The following is an 18,009-nucleotide window of genomic DNA, read 5'->3' on the forward strand; positions in this document are numbered from 1 at the left end:
ATCATGTACCCTCTCATGAGCCAATCACTGAGCCATGGAACAGAATTAGCTAACTGATAACCCTAGGTCACATGTCCCTCCTGTAAGCAGGTGTGGGGTCAGGCCCAAACAATGGGCTGAAAGGAGAATAAATCTTGAGTAGTCAAGTGTCATTAACAACAGTCTGATCAAATGCTTGAGACTTAGTCCTAACAACAGCTTTGTGTTTTCACGCATTTTACAAATGAGAGAGGTGAGACTAGTAAAAGCAAGAACAGGACTGGGATCTGGTCTTTTGGCTTAGTTCTGTGTCCCCTCCATTTGTGTTTGTTGGAATGTGAGATGTGACAATACTTCTTTGGGTGAGACATTACAAAACATTCACAAACATCATAAAACATTTCACATCCATGGCTCTAATACCAGTGACACCTGCCTCCCATCACTATGACAACTAAAACTGCTCACACACATTTTCAAAGGTCCCCTTAGGGGGCAGCACCTCTCTCGCTTGAGAAAAACTGAATGTTACCCAAGTGAACCTTATTTATTATCAGGAGTTTCATCTTTCTCAAAGTTCCTAAATGGAAACTCTAACATTTGGCTTCAGAGATAGACTGAGCTTTTTATTGAACATCCCTTAAAAATTCTCTAGTCTAACCCTGTAGGCCAGCGGTTCTGGTCTAGAGGACAAGGGATGAGTAAGGATGGCAGGAAAAGGATGGGCAAAGAATGTGCTCCAGGAAGGTGAGTGGAAAGGATTGGAGGTGGTAGGTCTTGGTTTCCCATTAATGCTCCTCTGCTTCAGATACTAAAACCATAGAATTAACACATTTTTATCATCAGGATTCAAGCAGTTTCTTAGGAAAGACAGTATTATCTTCCCTTAAGATAAGAAATTATGGGCTTGTGGGAAGTAGAGTGTTCAATTCTGAATAGTACCCACTAAAAAAGATATTGCCAAATTGATCTGCACTTTGATGGAGCAAACAGGATAGGTGGGAATTTGAAGCCAGCTCTTCACACAGAGAACACCTTCAGGAATAGGCAAAGTTACACCTGGGAAACACTCAAAATGTGACAAGAAAATTGGCCTCCTGAGATACTGAAGACAATCACCCAGGAATAGACTTGGAATCACCTTATACAGCCCAAATAGGCAGAACCAGGTCTGATAGAGGAACAGAAAACACATGAGCAATGGGAGATGTCTAATAGCAAAGTGAGTCATCTGGTAAGGTAGTAAGTTCTCCACTGCTGGAGGCATCCAACCACACCCTGAGATGATGAAGTGGGTTTGAAGTTTAGCCTCTTAAATGTACTCAAGAAACACAAAATGGATAAAGTTTTAGTGCCCCACACACTGCTAACAGAGACTACATAGAGCGTGTGGGTTTTAAGTTATGCTCAGTTTCTACTAGAATAATAGTACCTCTTCTCCCCTATCCAAAAAGCCTATCAGAACGTAAGTGTGAGAGACATTATTATGGGATAATTTTTTAGTCTGTTCTAATTAACAAAGGCAAAAAGGACATCTTTAACAAACTTGCATTCTTTATTGATAATGTAATACTTTTATCCAAGCAAGTAATCACTTGGTAACTACTGGCCTCAGCAGTCGCACTAGATGATCTCTAAGGTTTGTCCAACCAAAAGTTGAGTCTAAACCTAAAACTCCATGGGCTAGAGCACCTACAGGGTGTTTGGTAACCCTTACCCACAGGACTTCTGGCAGGTATGACATGTACTATTGTGCTTCTGGGTATCTCATGGGTAACTAGAGGCCCACAAACACACAAAGGTTAAAATGACTTTACACGTCCCCCTAGAATTGCCAGGGAAAGTGGTAGCAAGTTTTAGAAAGAAATTGTGACCTCTCTGTGTCACTCCTTTGTCTGAAGAAATACCAGTCGAGACAGCTCTCTTTGTAAAGGGTCATCTCTGTCCATTGGCTGGGCTCTGAGACAGAAAAGATGTTTGGCATTACCAGCTTCCAGCAGTGAAGCCATTTTAAATAAGAAATGCTATGAGATTGTGGGGTGCCAGATCAGATATTACAGAGGCTGGAAAACTCGCAGTTTACCTGGAAATTCCAACATAAGGACCTTTCCCAATCTTTGATCTTTGAAGCCACTGGAGCCGAGATACCTGGCCATTGCATACTTTCATGACATCAAGTCCCTATGAGTGGAAACATTCTTCTATTGGGGCGCCTGGGTGGCGCAGTCGATTAAGCGTCCGACTTCAGCCAGGTCACGATCTCGCGGTCCGTGAGTTCGAGCCCCGCATCAGGCTCTGGGCTGATGGCTCAGAGCCTGGAGCCTGTTTCCGATTCTGTGTCTCCCTCTCTCTCTGCCCCTCCCCCGTTCATGCTCTGTCTCTCTCTGTCCCAAAAATAAATAAACGTTGAAAAAAAAATTAAAAAAAAAAAAAAAAGAAACATTCTTCTATTTTGTACTATAGGATTTGACACGAATTCTAGGTTGCTGCTTTGGTGAAATTACAAAAATGGATATTTCTGGGGGACCCCAGGGACATTAGAGATTGTTGGAATCAATGCATAGAAATGTGGAAAAGTGGGTCTTAGTCTTTGTCAAGAGGCTCAGAGAGTAACTGTGCCTTATTCTCTTTGTTCTCACCAAGAAACAAGTAAATACGTTACTGCCACCATTGTCCCTTCCATCACATCACCAAGGTCATTTTTTCTGCTATTCAGAATAAAGTGGCTTCATTGTTGCCTAGTTGCAAGGGCTCATGGGAGGAAACATTCCTCCAAAGAGATCTATAACCTTCTAGGTGGTGTTATCCCCATTCTTATTACCGTGGTTAGACTATGTGCTGCTCTTCTTTTCAAACCTCTGCTGCAGCACCACCATCATCAACATGTATTTTGTGCCTACTCATCCTCATGCAAATTAAAGCAGAGGTATTGCCTGGCTCTCATGGTGCTTACCAAAAGGCTGAGCAAAATGAATATTCGCCGTCATGCATTCAGAAAAAATATTTACTGAACACAATATGTGCTTGCTTGGTATCTCAAGTTGATTCTACTTGTCTTGTTTCCAGATGAATTACCTTTCTATTATGTTAGTTACCAAATATTCCAAATAAATGTAGAGGCAGAAGCTTCATAAAAATTATAAAAATAAGGTGACATATCTCAGGATCCTATAGTCAACTCTTTCTCCCTTCTTTATTCACTCTATACTTCTTGGAGTGTAAAATGTCCTTTCATGATCATAATGATCACTTAAAGTCTACACCATCAGTCCATGTACCAATGCTGAATTTCAGACCTGAATATCCAACTACTAGCCAATCATCTTCAGAAGTCTGGCAAGAAATCAGATTCATGATGTCCCCAAACCAGAATTCAACATTTGACAACTGCTGACCTCTCCTCACTTCCCCCTCACTTCCCTTACCAACAAACCAGTTTTCCTCCATGTACTTCCAGTCTCAGCAGGTGGTACCAGCATTGGTCCCTCAGAAACATCACTGTCCAACTGGACTCCTTTTCCTTCACCTTCCACCTTAAATCAGACAACATCTCCTACATTTGAACTACCAAAAGAGTCCTCACAACTCTTTTTCCCTTTCATTCCCACAGTCGCCACTGAGGTCCCAGCAATTCTCACCCACACTATTTCTCTGACTGGTATCTTGGCCTCTAGTGAAAAAACCTCTGCATGATTTTTCTAATACACCAATCTGATCATGTCAGCCTCCACCTGTCTCCCCCATCAAATACTTCCAAGTTTCCTCATCCCTTAAGGAGTAACATCCAGGAGGGATCTAACCTTGCATTTTCTCCCATTCTCCCTGCATTTAATCTCTGTTTTGGATTCATTCATCTTTACTCATCTCCATATTGCATATTAGCTCTTGCCACTATATCTTTGCTCTTGTTTCCTCTGCCTGATTCTTCTCCCACTTCATCCATCTGGTAAATTCTTGTTTGTGATTTAAAATCCATGTTGTGCCACCTTTTCCTGGAATCCTTTCCTGACTCTCCTCTCCTTTTTGTCTCTGCATCATACACCTGCAGTGTCTATTCTTATCCCACCATTGTCACTGTAAATCCTCTAGTAAGCCATGAGCTTCTTGAGAGCAGGGATTGTGCCTTAGTTCTCCCTGCCTGCTTGGTTCTGGGTACTGAGCCTGGCAAACACTAGAAGCAAATGTCTCTTTGTAAGTATAAAGGAGATGCTCTCAAGTAGACTCCAAAGGGGAGGGAGGGAGAGAGAAGTATGGGTTTTTGTTTTTTTAAGCCATCAACAATGTTTCTCATCCTTTAAAGATCAAAGTTTAGATTTATCCATGAGGGCACACTATTCCTTTATTTCTGGAAAACTTTAATGATCCTTTATGCAAAAGTGAGCTGTGATCCTCAATTGCAATGGGAGAGCTTCCAGAGACAATGTGGATCTAACCTGTTCTACACGAAAATAATAAGTGGTAGTCTTATGAAGAGGCATCCCTCAGATTATCATGCTACTGAGATACTGACCATAAACTGAGAGTGAGGATGAAATGGGGTGTTTCCCTGAGTCAGTGGAGTAGGGATCTGGATCATATAGGCAGGAACTCGGCAAGAGCACTCATTTTGTAGGGATGCAAACTGGCTTAGCAGCACGGGCACAGGCTGGTTGTAAGGGCAGAGATAACCAGGAAGGGATCCCTGTAGGAGAGCATGGCCAAAGGACTTGATAAAAGACGCCTATGGTGTCCAGTTGTTGTTTTTTTCCTGTGGTATCTATCCATTGTTAAGGCATCCCTAACTCCCTGTATCATTCTATCACCCTAGTCTCCTATAAAGTTTTGTGAAATGTCACAGCCCCATCTTAACTAAACTCTGGGGGAATTAATATAGTGGCCAATGTCTACTGTCATAGAATAAACACAAAGACCTCCAAAATAGTCTAAAATAGAGACAGAGTGTATTACCCACCAGGTAAAGAAGAATCACATTCCTTAAGAAAAGTCAGTGAGTCTCCTGCAAGCTGAAAGTGAAAGGGACAGGTACAATATGGAGACAGGGAAGTTTTTTCAAATTTCTGATTAGTTCAAAAGTGGATTGTACAGTCTCTCTTCAGACTGGCTACTTTTCTGGTTTAGAATTATTGAGACACAGGTATGGTTCGAAACAGGTTTGGAATGGGCTGCATTAGGCTCTTAGGGGTTCCAGTGTTGCTCACTGGGCAAATTTGAATAGGCATGCTTGAGGCTTGGTGAAATTTTTATTTAATGTTTTTGTTGGAGTAAAACAGTACACAGATAGTTTATAACAGTCTGAGTTTTGACACAGAAAGTGGCCACAGTTCAAGGTCAGATGTCAGTCCAAGGTGACAAGCAACAACCAGGGTAAATTACGAAATGTTTCAGTGTTCCTGAGAAATTCCTACGGCACCCTGGAGAGGCTTACCTGGTAGAATATTAGGGACTCAGATGATGGATATTTGGCTATTAAAAGAGAGAGACTTCTGAACTTGGAGCGACTAGGGCTACCAGGGTTCCTGAGTATCACCCCCAATTAAATTACCTTGAAACCCAGTTCCTCCCTACAATTAATAATATTGACTCTTACCTTTGTATCAGTTGAACTCAGGGAAAACATCACAGCAGAGTTAAAGGTGGGAAACTGGATCTATTCTGCATAAAGACAATCATGCTCTGAGTTACACACCAACACCCACAGATGCCGGTTTTGTCTACTTAAGCAATGCAAGGCTTCCATAATTTTCTTTAAAAAATATTATCATTTCCTTTCCTTGAAAAATTACCAGAGGTATTGTTCATTTTTTTTTTTCAACACAATTGAAATCGTACATGGTAGGGAAGTTTTTAATTAGTCCATTCCGAGCAGGAACTGTGTGTGCTCACTGCAGTAGAAGCCTAATAAATTACTTCATAATCTCAACTGGAGGCTTTGTGTTGGAAAAGACTCATTAGTTTGCACCAGCAGCCAGCACCTTCCTGTGAAAGGTCTTAGAAACATGCTGCAGTAGGTGTAGAACTTCTGGGGCAGTGAAAACAAACAGGCCTGCATAGTAAGGGAAGCCATGCACATCCAAACTTCAGTGTCTGGGGACAAAAGAACTTTTGGAAATTGCATGCCAGCCCCTTCTGTCCAGTCCACATTTTCCTGCTCATAAAGCTTTTCTCCCCCATCCTCCCCACGAAAGGCTTGTTTACTTGCCTCTCCGATCATCCATATGTGTGTATATATATATATATATATATTAGTGTGGAGAAATCAAATGCTTGGAAATATTTGTCCCAGACTAGTAAGGCAATGCTTATACAGTTCTGTTGAGATACACACACACACACACACACACACACACACCACAGATAGATACATAACACCAGTGGGCAAAATGTTATTAGCCCAGCTGATTATAATAGTTCCTCTCAGGGGGAGCATAGGATTTGATATGTTAGTAAGTCACTTGGAGGAAAGGTTGAGACCCCAAGAGGCATGTTCTAATGATAAAAGATGTTCTCTAAATTGCTTTCTAAGGAGAGAGGGTTTTGCTGATCTCAGGGTTCTAATATTGTTACACCCTGGTGGTTTCGTAAAGAACTTTGGTTGATTGTTGGGGTAGAATTGCTCTACAAAATAAAGACGTGAGAATTTGAAACTGCAGGTGGAGGGTTCAGGGAGAGAGGTGTGAACCAAGAAAGCCAAGCTTCCTAAGCAAGAAAGGAAAGAATGAAAAATGTACTTCTTAGCAGAGCAGGAGAGGTGAGGTGTCTTAGGGGGATTTTGAAGTTATTTGCTATGGCATGTACATGATAAACTCCTCCCTCCATTTACCCTAGAAAACAGTTTCCCAGAAGCAGACCCTGAGGCTAGGATTCCTGTGCAAGGGGCTTATTAAGGAGGTGCTCCCAAGGGAGATGAAGAAGGGAACAGAGAAAATGAGACAGGGAAGAGGGAAAAGTCAAGCTAAAATATGATCCAGGCAAAATCCAGCAGCCTGACTCCACAGGGGAACTCTGGAGTGTAAGTACAGCTCAGTGTTGTCCCCAGTGGTTGTAAGGGAGCTGGGCTCTCACACTCCTGTACCTGTCAGTCATTGGTTAAGGGTGGGGTAGAGGAAGGGATAAATTCCCAAGCACTTCTGGAGACAGTGTCCACTGAAGAAGAATTGCACAAGGTGTTGCATGCAAGAAGCCCTAAAGGGGTAGGGAAGGCAGAGCACAAAATTGTAAAAGAGGAACTGAGGAGATCTGATACAACATTGATAGTGTCCACAACATAAATCTATAATAAAGTCTACATTTGCTCATCATTGATAGTGTATGAATCCATTCTTTGTGGTAATTTAAAAAAAAAAAAACCCAATACATGCATTCAGGTCAAAATCTTTAGGGAATGAAAGCAGACTGTCCTTGTAGGTGCAGAGAATGAGAAACATCTGACATCTAGGTCTACAGGCTTTGGGAACCAATCTTACAATTGCATCCAAATATATTATGTATACTCATGAAGCTATACTGCTAATGCTATATTGAGGGAATTCCTGTTATCAAAATGTGATTTCTATGTGGGAGGTGCATGTATTCACATCTCTAATCATTTCTGTTAGTAAAATGTCCATTGCTCCTGCTTGCCCACCTAACACAGACCAGCTCCAGCCCCTGGCTCCAGCTTTATCTCAGCCAAACTCCTGCCATGAGCTGATCCTCATCCACACTCCATGCCACTCTGGCACAGTGCCCACAACTAAACCTTAACATGCACCAGGCACGGAGCCAATATTGGTTATGGGTGACACTTAATCCTAACAATAATTCCATGCCTTAGGTATTACTTTATTTCACAAGTGAGAATTCTGCGCTTGACTAGGTAAAGTCCAAGTTCTCCAAATGGGTAAGGGGGTAGGGCTGTATTTGGACACATGACCTGGTGACTGAAGAGTCAGTACTTTTAGCTGCTGTTCTCCCTTCTCCACGGATATTGCCTCCCCTTCTAAAGCCCTTTCCCCATTTCAGAATGTCAAGACAAAATTCCAATGCTATATCTTCCATAAAGCCTTTTAAATTAGGCAGAATTCTTGGAGGGAAGGGATAGAAATCCAACAAACAAGAAAAGGAAAATTATTGGTTTGAACATTTGGGAAAAATACTGGCATGGTCTACATGTTCAAAGGGATTGCCATAGGAACCAGGGCTTAATAGGGACTTAATGCAGGTAGAATCTTCATTCTGCCTGTATAGTTTATTCAACACCTCTCTCCCAGCCCAATAACTCCAGGAATATGAGATACCTGTCTCTGTCATTATCCATTTATCAACCCAGAAAGGTCCCTGATTGCCCCTATTTGGGTCATATGCTTAACCCCTGCCTTAATCTCAAAGTTCAAGGGAATGGAGTATTATGGTCAGTGAGACCAAGGAGATTGGTTTGTTACATGAGGAAGGGGGTGGGAGAAAACCACTCTGACCAGTTCACAACAATTGCTCCTACACTTCATTATATTTCTATAAAGATCCAGACAGAATTACTCTGTTCCACTTTCACTGGCATAAAACAACCATTTATCTCACTCACAGACTCTATGGGTCAGGAATTTGGATGGGATACAGCAGGGATGGCTTCCCTCTGTTTCACAGCATATTAGGCTGTAGATAAAAGACTTGAAGCCAGGGGTTGGATTCATCTGAAGGTTCATTCACTCACGTGTCTGGCAGTTGATGCTGGCACTCAGCTTGAGGTTCAGTTCCTTTCCACATGGCCTCTCCATGTGGTCTCTCTGTGTGAGATAGTTCAGGTTTTCTCACAGAAAGGTGGCTGGTTTCCAAAGCTGAACATCCTGTGAGAGAAAGCCAGGTGTGAACTGTATTGCCTTTTCTAACCTAGCTTCAACCTGCCGCTTTCAATTTGTTGGAGCCTCACAAGCTTGCCCAGATTCAGGGATTGGGGAAGAGACTCTACCCCTTGATGAGATGTGGCAAAATTCTGGAAGAGAATGTGGGACCTGAATTATTGCTGTAGACATTTTTGGAAAATACAGACTGCCACACATTTTTCCCTGTGAATTCTCTTTGTCACATCTTCCCTAAATTATTATAAACTCTATGAGATATTCATTTTTGTATTTCTATGCAGTGCCTTGAGCAAGACCCTACACACAATAGGTCTTCAAAATATGTTGGTTGGCTAAATATACCTAACATAATGGCATCAAAGTTTTCCCACCAACTAACTGTGACTGTGAGAAGAAATACAGCAACATCTCTGAGACGGTTCATAAGCTGAGAACATTTCACTAAGTTATGGTTTCTAAACATTCTGGCTTAGCAGAAAATTACAAATAATTTTATTCAAATTATATCTAATGCAGAATCCCAGTATGTAAAACACATTTGGGGCGGGGGAAGACAGGTGTGGAGAAGAGGGAACCCTGGTGCACTATTGGTGGTAATGTAAATCAATACAGCCACTATAGGAAACAGTATGGAGATTCCTCAAAGACTCAAAAGTAGGGGCACCTGGATGGCTCAGTTGGTTAAGCATCTGACTCTTGATTTTCGCTCAGGTCATGATCCCCCAGGGTTGTCGGATCAAGCCCCATGTTGGGCTCTGTGCTGAGCATGGAGCCTGCTTAAGATTCTCTCTCTCTCTCTCTCTCTCTCTCTCTCTCTCTCTCTCTCTCTCTCGTAAAAAAAAAAAAAAAAACTCAAAAGCAATACTACCATATGATCCAACAATCCCACTTTTGGGTATATATCCAATGGAAATGAAGACAAGCTCTTGAAGAGATAGCTGCATTCCCATGTTAATTGCAGCACTATTCGAATACCCAAGATATGGAAATAACCTAAGTATATGTCAACAGATAAATGGATAAATAAGATGTTGTATGCATATACAGTGGATTTTTATTCAACGATAAGAAAGAAGGAAATGCTGCCTTTTTTGACAACATGGATGAACCTTGAAAGCAGCATGCTAAGTAAAGTAAGTCAGACAGAGATAGATAAATACTGAATGGTATCATTTATATGTGGAATCTGAAAAAAACAAACTAATAGAAACTGAGACTAGAATGGTGGTTACCAGGGGCTGAGGAGGAGAGAAGGGTCAGTGGGGGAACTGGGGAGACGGTCAAAGAGTACAAACTTCCAGTTACGAGATAAATAAGTTCTGGGGATCTAATGCATCTAATGCATGGTGATTATAGTTAATAATACTGTACTATATATTTGAAAATAGCTAAGAGAATAGATCTTAAATGTTCTGAACACACACACACACAAATGGTATTTATGTGATGTGGTAGAGGTGTTGGCTAAAACTGTGGTGGTAATCATTTACAATATGTAAGTAAATCAACATATGGTACAATGTTATATGCCAATTATATTTCAATAAAGCTGGTGGAGAAGGAAAAAAAATAGAAATGCTCTTTTTGAAGCAGGTATAAGAGGACTGGAGACCTCCCCACTTTTCTCTCCTCCCCCCCCCCCCACCTGGCTGCCATCTCTTTTGATATTTTTAATCTTCTAGAATCTCTTCTAGAGTCTATCCCTTTTCTGAAGAACCTCAACCTCCTCCCCTTCACCACCACTCTCCCAGTCCATTTGGTTCACACAGAACTGACCCCAGTGTTCTAAAGATGGCAATGTGACCCAGACCTTCCCAAGAAGAGTCACCAAGATTGGTTTGAAAAGGAGCACATGACCCATTCAGGGTCAATGAGACCCAATTGTAAGACTTCTTACTGAAAATATCAGGAAGGAAGATCGTCTTTGTTCTGGAGTTGCTCAGCCAATAGAATAAAAGCCTAAAGCTCTTGCTAGCCATCTTTGTGGCTTGAGAGGAGTCTGAGAATGAAGTTGTAAAACAGAGGGAAGATGAAACTAAGAGACAAGAATGAAAAGATTAGAGCATCTGAATCCAGGCATGTCTGTTGCTAATATTAACCCTGGATTTTTCCAATTTGAATTGTGTTTGTGTCACTTCTGAATGAAAGAATTACAGCAAATACCCAGAACTGAAGGTTCTATGGAACACAGTTTTAAAAGCACTACAGTAGATTATCTCTAAGGCCCCTTGCCTTGCATGAGCCTCTGGAGGTATAGATCTTTCAGCATTTCACCTTTTGTCACTATAGCACTATAGCATGGGAAATGCATTAGTTTCTCAGAAATTATAGACACGAGGACACCAGGAAAATGCTTGTGGACACACACAAGGCTCACTTATGATCCCATCTGGCATTTGCTCTAAGGCAACCCAAACTTTCTGTTTCTAGGATTGAACTTAGTAGATACAGAAGCGTTTAATCATACATAAATTCTATATTAAAAAGCCATATATCTTCTGTAGGAAGAACTGCATCAATGGACCTCCAAAATTTTGTTAACTGTGGAATCAGGAGAGCAGAACATGTACTTAAATGTCCATTTTAGCAGAAGAAAAGGAAGAGACTCACCAACCAAATCTGACTGGCTAAATGTGCTGGTTTCTGCCACGCCCTTAGCAAAGACTGGTTCACTCATCCATGGGGGATGAGGGGGTGGTAGTCTCTCACACACACTCTTAGACATGCTTTAGGAGTTGAAAGCAAACCCTGGTGCTTTTTAGTACTTCTATTAAGATTCCTGGAATATGTCTTTGAATTTTTCGCACCCTACAGGGGGCCATTTATAGTTCTATATCAAAAACATGGAACCACATCAAAACCACAAATGAATCTTGCAACCCAGTCAATGTTGACCACTGCAGGATCTGATGTCTTTGGCAAAGGGTGTTATTCCAGCCTATCTTAGGGCTCAAAGGAGTTTTGGTGCTGAGTCACGCAGTTAGTCAAGTTGGATGCTTTGCCTGTGCACGATACCGTCTCTACTCGTTTTCCTGTACTTATTTCAAAGACACTTCATAATACAGGAAGATTACCACGAAGATGATTTCTAAATGGCATTTAAATAGGAGCCCATACTCTTTTTCTGTGCTTTTCCTAAGTTACCTTTGTACCGTTTCTATCTGCAAACGGTATCGCAGAAACATCTGTGTTTTAAATTGAGTCCCTATCACTTGCAAGAATTCCTCTCTTTTTTCTCTGCTGCCTCATCTTGCCTGGAGTCAGACTCAGTTATGTCACAGTCATTTTCAGGAATGCAGAGAATGCTGCCAGAGGCTCAGGATTAGAACTTTCCCATACAGAACAATATCATTTTCAGGGCAATTGCTGTTAGAATCATACACCTCAAAGTGAACATGAGGAGGAAGTGATGAGGCAAGAAAGGTCCAGAGGCTCAGCTTCAGGAGCCTGGTATAGAGGCTCCTCTCACTCATGAAAAGGGACTAGGCAGGGCCCAACACATAACAGGTACTCAATAAGTGCCAAATGCATGAATGAATTGGTGACTAGAAGGATGACATAAAACGTGCAATTTTACCCTCTTTGGTGATTTCACATAGAAGTCCAATAGTGGAAGAGGGAGAAATGATATTTGATCACCTGTTGTCTCTGTGGGGATAAATGTGAGGATACAGAAATAATTTCCTAAAGATTATTATCCCAGATCATTACCTTACTGATGCTTAGAATCAAAGAACATCAACATTGGAAAGGACCTTATGTGAAAAAATTTTCTTTTAAATATCTACAATTGGCCCTGAAATTCTCTAAACTGCGTTTTTATGAGCATATTGTAGAATATTAAGAGGCATTTTTTTATTTTATTGTATTTTCAATATATGAAGTTTATTGTCAGATTGGTTTCCATACAACACCCAGTGCTCATGCCAAAAGGTGACCTCCTCAATACCCATCTCCCACCCCCCATCAACCCTCAGTTTGTTCTGTTTTTAAGAGTCTCTTATGCTTTGGCTCTCTTCTACTCTAACAAGAGGTATTTTTTGGAGAAAGAACTACAAGTTTTGGAAGCAACATGGAAAACAAGAAAATAGGCATCTTACTGCCAGATTCTCATTGTTTGTTTTTTTTTTTTTACAAACAATATTTATCATTTAAAAAGTAGAGGTCTGCATCTTCCCTCCCCTCAGGCACAACTTGTCTCTCTCATAGGCTTTATTGGCTATTGTTTATTATAAATCTCCAAGGGGCAATAAAGTGAATAATGTCTATCAAACTTTTTTTTAATGTTTATTTATTCTTGAGAGAGGGAGACAGAGCATGAGTGGGGCAGAGGCAGAGCAAGAGAGGGACACAGAAAGGCTCCAGGCTCTGAGCTGTCAGCCCAGAGCCCAATGTGGGGCTCGAACTCATGAGCCGTGAGATCATGACCTGAGCCTAAGTCAAACACTTAACCGACTGAGTCACCAAGGTGCCCCTATCAAACATTTTTAACACAGAATCACTTCTTTTAAAATTTCTCCTATTGCTATTACAAGAGTCTTTGATACATGCTTTTGGAAAGGCTATCCTACAACAAAATTCCGATTATATATTTCTTTTTATTTCATCTATGGATATATTCAGCAAAGGAATAATCTATTCTCTTCCTCTTCTTTTTCAAGCTCTTTCCTTCCTAATAACATAATACTAAGACTGTATTAAAATATTTTGGCTCTCCCTGAGTTATTTAATTAAATATGAATATATACAATGGACTACTACTTGGCATGAGAAAGAATGAAATCATGCCATTTGTAGCAACGTGGACGGAACTGGAAGGTATTATGTTGAGTGAAATAAGGCAGTCAGAGAAGGACAGAATCATATGTTTTCACTCATATGTGGACCTTGAGAAACTTAACAGAAGGCCATGGGGGAAGAGAAGGGGGAAAAATAGTTACAAACAGAGAGGGAGGGAGGCAAGCCACAAGAGACTCTTAAATACAGAGAACAAACTGAGGGTGGATGGATGGGTGGGGGTGAGGGAAAAATGGGTGATGGGCATTGAGGAGGGCACTTGTTGGGATGAGCACTGGGTGTTGTATGAAAGCCAATTTGACAATAAATTATATTCATTAAAAAAAGAAATATGAATAAAAATACCATCAGCTTTTTTTAACTAGCAAAGATTATTCTAATGTTCATATGGAAGAACAAACAAAAACAATGATGAGATAAAGAAGATAGGGGTTGTCACCATCACATGTCAAAACATATTATAAAGATAAAATAATTAAAACTATGTTGAACCCACAAACGTATGGCCAACTAATCTTTGACAAAGCAGGAAAGAATATCCAATGGAATAAAGACAGTCTCTTCAGCAAGTGGTGCTGGGAAAACTGGACAGCAACATGCAGGAGAATGAACCTGGACCACTTTCTTACACCATACACAAAAATAAACTCAAAATGGATGAAAGACCTAAACGTAAGACAGGAAGTCATCAAAATCCTCGAGGAGAAAGCAGGCAAAAACCTCTTTGATCTTGGCCGCAGCAACTTCTTACTCAACACGTCTCCAGAGGCAAGGGAAACAAAACCAAATAATGAACTACTGAGACCTCATCAAAATAAAAAGCTTCTGCACAGTGAAGGAAGCAATCACAAAACTAAAAGGCAACTGACAGAATGGGAGAAGATATTTGCAAATGACATATCAGATAAAGGATTTGTATCCAAAATCCATAAGTAACTTATCAAACTCAACACCCAAAAAACAAATAATCCAGTGAAGAAATGGGCAAAAGACATGAATAGACACTTCTCCAAAGAAGACATCCAGATGACCAACCGACACATGAAAAAATGCTCACCATTACTCATCACCAGGAAAATGCAAATCAAAACCACAATGAGATACCACCTTACACCTGTCAGAATGGCTAACATTAACAACTCAGGCAACAACAGATGTTGGCGAGGATGAGGAGAAAGAGGATCTCTTTTGCATTGTTGGTGGCAATGCAAGCTAGTGCAGCCACTCTGGAAAACAGTATGGAGGTTCCTCAAAAAACTAAAAATAGAACTACCCTACGACGCAGCAATTGCACTACTAGGTATTTATCCAAGGGATACAGCTATGCTGTTTTGAAGGGACACATGCACCCCCAAGTTTATAGCAACACTATCAACAATAGCCAAAGTCTGGAAAGAGCTCAAATGTCCATCGATGGATGAATGGATAAAGAAGATGTGGTATATACATATATGTATACAATGGAGTATTACTCGGCAATCAAAAAGAATGAAATATTGCCATTTGCAACTATGTGGATGGAACTGGAGGGTATTATGCTAAATGAAATTAGTCAGAGAAAGACAAAAATCATATGACTTCACTCATGTGAGGACTTTAAGAGACAAAACAGATGAACATAAGGGAAGGGAAACAAAAATAATATAAAAACAGGGAGGGGGACAAAACAGAAGAGACTCATAAATATGGAGAACAAACATAGGGTGACAGGAAGGGGTGTCAGAGGGGGGATGGGCTAAATGGGTAAGGGGCATTAAGGAACCTACTCCTGAAATCATTGTTGTACTATATGCTAACTAATTTGGATGTAAATTTAAAAATAAATAGATAAATAAAATTAAAAAATTAAAAAAAAAAAAAACCAAGTTGATGCTGGCACATGACCACATCAGCAGATAATAGTGGAACAGAGTAAAAAGCCCAGAAATGGACCAAATATGCAGGACACGCACCTGAAATCAGTGGGGAAAATGTGAGTCACGCACTATACAGAATTGGGACACTGAGTAGCCATTAAGACAAAAATAAAGTTGGATCCATACTTAACATTTTATGCCAGAATAAATTCCAAATGTTCCTAATGGGCAAAAGATTTAAGTGTAACAAATGAAATCATAAAAGCACTGAAGGGAATTATGGAATAATTGTTTTATAATCTTAGAGTGAGAAAGACCTGACTATCATAAAAACCCAAAAGCCATAAAAGAAATGAATGAAAAATTTGACTACAAAAAAAAAAAAAAAAAATTGAAGGTTCTACATGGCAAAACCCAACAAACTGGGAAAAAAGTTTGACAGAGGAAGAGTCAATTCCCTAGTGTAGATGAGCTCCAACCAATCAAAAAAAAAAAGACTAAAACTGCAATAGAAAAAATAAACAAAGGATATGATCACTCCACAGGGAAGGAAATATACATCTCTTAAAACATCAGAAAACACAATCAACCTCCTCCATAATAAGAGATTCAATATAAACTATAGTGAGATATCATTTATCATAGTATGTATACTAAACTCTATGTAGAGAAAAAGGTTAGAGGGGAGAACGCAGTAGGTGCTGGCATATACATAAAATACATCCGCAGGGGCACCTGGGTGGCTCGGTGGGTTAAGCTCTTGATTCTTAATTTTGGCTCAGGTCATAATTTCACAGTCGTGGGATGGAGTCCCATATCGGGCCCATGCTAAGCACTCTCTCTGCCCTTCTTTCCTGCTAGCATTCTCTCTCTCTCGCAAAATAAATAAACACTAAAAAAAAAGAAAGAAAGAAATCTTAAAAAAAAAAACAAAACATAAATCTGCATATTTGCCCAAGAAAATCTTAACACTGTTGCTTGTAGGGAAACCTGGTAGGTGAGAGACAAGGAAAGAAGAGAGACTTCACTGTCTTTTTTTTTTTTTTTTTTGTACCTTTAGAATTTTGAATCATGAATGACTTTGAAATGTGAAAACAATAAAGAAAGAAAATTGGAGCTTAAAAAAAAATCTATTTTTATTCTCTTTTTTCTACTCCAGGTTCAGCTATGGTTGACCTCTGCCACTGTCCTCCTCTGGCTTCCCTGGCTCCTTTAAGAACTGTAAGGGCAGCTCAGTCTTCATGATACCCAGGGCTGGTTTCATAGCTCACAAAATGAAAGTTGTTCTCAGAACATCTCCACGTGATTTCAGAACACATTTTAATGTGATGTTTCTGACAGAGCAGCTTTGGCTTCATTTAGCAGAATATTTGAGCATTTTAGTCTAAATACAGCAGTTGGATTCCTAGAATAAAGAGTAGTGAAGGGATGCAAGTATGGAAAATGTGGGAAGAGACTGGTTTTCTAGGTGCACATATTAAGTTTAAAAATTGTAAATTTAATTTCATTTTATTTTTTTTAATGTTTATTTATTTTTGAGAGAGAAAGAGACAGAGTGTGAGAGCAGGGGGGGGGCAGAGAGAGAGGGAGACATAGAATCTGAAACAGGCTCCAGGCTCTCAGCTATCAGCATAGAGCCTGTCGCGGGGTTCAGACTTGGGAATGGCAAGATCATGACCTGAACCGAAGTCAGACGCTTAACCAACTGAGCCATCCAGGTGCCTCTGTAAATTTTATTTTTTACATAATTCTTCTGATTAGACTTTACAACATAAGTCATATTTATCTCAACTCAGATTATATGCTTTGCTTTTTGTTTCTTAACTTTTATCTGATAAAATCTGATTACTTTCCTCACAGCACTGGGTGAAGAGCGTAGGATGTTAGAGTGAAGGGTATTGTTTGGCATAAATAATCTGCTTGCTAGGTATTGAAGGAATACCAGGTGACCTCCTTCCCTCTGTATTTGACCCCGTTGCCCATTTCTGGTAGGATTCAATACAACAGTCCATTTCAGACTCTGAAAAGACATGTGGGATCAGGATAGTTTCTAGTAACATATATTAAGCCCCCCAGGAGGTAAAGAGAACTAAGGGGAGACTCAGAATAGCAGAGGCCAAACTGGCTTATAGTCTTAGGAAATAACATGAGAGCTTGCCAGCATAATGAGGGCAAGTAATCCAAACTCAGTTCAACCAAACAAAATTACAAAAAGCTATACAGGTTAAGCCTCCCTCCACAATACACAATTATGTTGTAGTTCAACCTCCCATTTTAAAAAGCAAAACACATCATTTAACGGCCATTCTCACCTCCCAGTCCAACTCTCCCTGCATAACTATAATAATCCCCAATCTTTCAAGCAACAAGGAACCAAGAGAGAAAAGAGATTTAAAACAGCAAGCACAAGCTTTGTTTCCAATGTGAAGGAAACACATCTAATCATTCTTCTTGTGGACATCTCACATCCTGTGCTATTCAGTACCTGCCTTTGACATTGGAAGTGTCCTCAGGTGGATCCAGACTTTCCTGACATTTTG

General features: G+C 40.3%; 1 long non-coding RNA gene across 1 annotated transcript in view; it reads right to left on the reverse strand.

Annotated features, from left to right (window-relative positions):
- LOC123593157 overlaps window positions 1-18,009 on the reverse strand; it is a 185,679-nt gene that overhangs the window by 9,877 nt on the left and 157,793 nt on the right. Inside the window, exons 5-6 of the long non-coding RNA XR_006710155.1 lie at window positions 8,669-8,801; window positions 5,567-5,631 (exon numbers count right to left, since the gene is read on the reverse strand). This is a non-coding gene — a long non-coding RNA (uncharacterized LOC123593157). The remainder of the gene's footprint in view (window positions 1-5,566; window positions 5,632-8,668; window positions 8,802-18,009) is intronic.

Source organism: Leopardus geoffroyi, chromosome D4, assembly GCF_018350155.1.
Source record: "Leopardus geoffroyi isolate Oge1 chromosome D4, O.geoffroyi_Oge1_pat1.0, whole genome shotgun sequence".
Lineage (NCBI taxonomy): Eukaryota > Metazoa > Chordata > Mammalia > Carnivora > Felidae > Leopardus > Leopardus geoffroyi.